Source organism: Pteropus vampyrus, unplaced genomic scaffold, assembly GCF_000151845.1.
Source record: "Pteropus vampyrus isolate Shadow unplaced genomic scaffold, Pvam_2.0 Scaffold172, whole genome shotgun sequence".
Lineage (NCBI taxonomy): Eukaryota > Metazoa > Chordata > Mammalia > Chiroptera > Pteropodidae > Pteropus > Pteropus vampyrus.
Window position 1 is genome coordinate 3,015,074 of NW_011888953.1, and position 3,287 is coordinate 3,018,360.

The 3,287-nt window shown below is 37.2% G+C and overlaps 1 long non-coding RNA gene across 1 annotated transcript in view; it reads left to right on the plus strand.

The window, feature by feature from the left end:
• LOC111746023 overlaps positions 1–2,599 on the plus strand; it is a 16,950-nt gene extending 14,351 nt beyond the window's left edge. The window contains exon 3 of the long non-coding RNA XR_002782886.1: positions 2,589–2,599. This is a non-coding gene — a long non-coding RNA (uncharacterized LOC111746023). The remainder of the gene's footprint in view (positions 1–2,588) is intronic.
• Positions 2,600–3,287: the final 688 nt, after the last annotated feature.

A 3,287-nucleotide genomic window follows, 5' to 3' on the forward strand; every position in this document is an offset into this window, starting at 1 on the left:
ATCTGCTCACTGCCTATCTTCCCGTCCTTCTCACTCCCCATTCTGTCTCTAGTTCTCTTAGTTCCTGCAGCAGCGGCCTTTTTGCCGTCCCTCAGAAGGGCTATTTGGCACTTTCTTGCCCCTGTGATATTCCGCGGCACCTTATCTCTCCTGCCTGCCTGCAATGATTTTCACCCCCAACATCAGTACTACCACCCCATTACATAAATAACCATGAATGTCTAGGCTTAAATATCATATCTCAGTAAGATTTTTCCTCCCATTCCCATCTAGGTTAGAGCCCCTGTTGTAAGCTCCTTAGTTTCCCTCCTTCTTTATACTCACTGCACTATGATGCCTCTTTCTCCCCCTTAGACTCTATGAGTTACCTGTGTATGTGTAGAGGGTGAGGCAGGGTGAGTTGGGGAGCATCAGGTCCATTTTTTTCACTACTGCGGTTCCCGAGTCTAGCCCAGTAGCTGCTCATAATACTCACTGACAGGGCGCATGAAGGACTTATCATCAGGAGACTAGTATCTATGCATAGACTTGTGAGTGCTAAAGGAGGTGATATATGTATAATAAAAGAAGATGCAACTTTATCACACTTGAGCTTAACACAACACTTGGCACACAGAAAATGTCTCAGTCATTGGTGAACATTGTCATTAATAGGAATGTTTAAGTGATGTATTTGTTTATTTCTAAATTTTTTGATGGGCACTTCTCCAATGTCAGAGTTAAAGGCAGATAAGCTTGCTGCCTTTTCGCACCCATTCTTTTGAATACTACTGAACGGTATTAGAGCAGAATGAGATGAAACAAAGTGCCAAACCTAAAATTGGAGCTAGGACAGAAAACGGCGTTGATGTGATAGCTCTAGAGTAATTGCATGGGCTCCAGATCTGGCAATGCTCCAGGTACAAACATCCATAACCCAGTTCATCAACCAGATGCTACCAGTTTGGAGAGTTAGATTTTCATAACGGTGACCAAATTATGTAAAATTCAGTGTGATAAAGTTGCATCTTCTTTAATTAAAAGATTATAAATAAGCATAAGACTTCTTTTATTTTCAACTGACCAGGTCTCTTAAGTTACAAACTTTGCTAAAACTCTAACGTGAGCAGGATAAATGCTCATGTTTCTTAGTCCTAGAACAAACTTCATGATTCAAAAGAATGAAGTCATAATTTGGTATGTCATGTATCAGGACTGATGTTTTAAAGAGGTAACTTTAATCCATCTTCTAAGAGTGGTCCAAAATTGTATGAGAAGATGGGGGGTGGAAAATAGAGGGTAAATATGAAGGGATATTCGGAAAGGGGAAAGAAAACATAACGAGCCTCTACCTCTTCTAAACTCTAATCCCTCTATTACTACTAGCCTGAGACTGGCTTTTCTCTGAGCATCCCTGATTGAGCTTCTATTAATAGACTTGGTGTGTCAGGAATGTGTTTGGCTGCAAGTGACAGAAAACCCAAACAATAGTGGCTTCAACAAATAGGGGATTACCTTTCACATATTACAGAAATCCAGAGTTAGGAGGTTGCTGGGGTTGTTTGTAATACATAATGCCACGAGGGATCTTGGTCATTCTATCTTTCTGCTCTGCTATCCTTAGGCCCTCATATTTCAAGACGTTTGCTGTAGTTCACCTCTGCTTTGAAAGCAGGAAGAGAGTGGTGTCTCTCTTCTTTTAACCAGAAATTAAAGGCTTTATCAGAATTCCCAGGCAAACATCTACTTGTTTCATTGGCTGGGAAAATGAACATTTAGTTGGACAATTGTTCAGTGAGAAAATAAAGGAAGCGAATATTGGATAAGCAACCAACAGTGATGCTATACTTGGCTTAGTCTTCACACTATCCTGGTTGCTGATGGGCAGTAAGGAAAGGAATTGACTGACTTAGGTGGTCAGTCATGCTCTCTTAGGGCGTGGATGAATAAGTGAAGATATGACAGGCCATTTCTGGTGGTTTCCAAATCCATAATAGCTCAGCTATCAAAGAACTCACTAATACTCACTAATAATATTTGCTATTAACTTATACTTTAAAAATTATGATGTTATTTAGAATAAGGTAGATAGCCGTTCTGAGCTGAACTAGATGCTTTTCTACACAGGAGATAAGTGACTAAGTAACCATTCACAACTGTTCATAGGTGACTGTATGACTGTGTGTCCCTGTAGTTTAGAAATAGCTAGGCCTTCCTAATGACCAGGCTGGCACACAGACTTTTTGTCAAGTTGGAAAGAGATTTTAACATTCCAATTCCATTCCATTTGCAAAAGCCACCACAGCATTTCTTCTTCTGACCCTAATGGGAAGCACATGGACATCATTGAATGTTGGGAGCCCTTCAATGCTCAAATTATGTTTTTCAAGCAAGGGCTATGATAAACTAACCTCCAAACATGACCCTGGCAAAAGTCAATAGCCTTGCTTATTCTGGCCACATTCCTGGTGTAATCCAGGGTTCTGGGAAGATTCACTTTAATTACAACCTCTTTTGCCCTCTTTGTCTCTCTCTTACACTCATAATTTCTTACATAATGTGTTAGAGATACGAAAACTGAAAATTTCCTTCTTGAACTAATTAAATAGACATAATTTGCATTTAGCTTCTTTTCTTTTAGAAGTTGTGGTCAAATTAACATGTACTGTTTTTCTAAGACACACATAACTTAAATTCTCTTTATTTTTTTTTTAGTTTTTATGCCTTAGTGAAACTTTCATTTTTGTTTTCTGTGGCAAAGATAATTAAAAAAACTTATGATATCTTCTAAATTATCTTTAGCTATACAATATTCTATAAAGAATATTTCTTTTAAAGGCTCTTCTTTTCTTAGTATACTAATAAGTTCATATGAGAATTGGTTCATTTCCAAAAAGTTTTGCATGGAGCTTATGTATTAAAGTTAAAATTTACATTAATTAACTCAAAACATATTGGTTAATACTAGAAACACTACATTTTCCATAAATCATAAAAACTTTAGCCTATGTTAAAATGCCAGATCAAAAAAAAAACATTTTTAATTGTTCCATGTTATTTACCACGCAGTATGCAAAGTCATATTTTTGCCTTCTGTTCAACAGTAACTCAATGTAACAAATATTAATCGAGCATCATAAGTATGAACAAAGGTGCTCTGCTCTCAAAAGGACTCATTCAATTATGAGGAAACAAACACATAAACAAATAAATACAATGAAACGTTAAAAAAAAACAATGATAAAAAGTTATACAGGAACAGAATTTAACTCTGCTGGAGGATGGTGAATAGAGGGCATTAGAAAGCT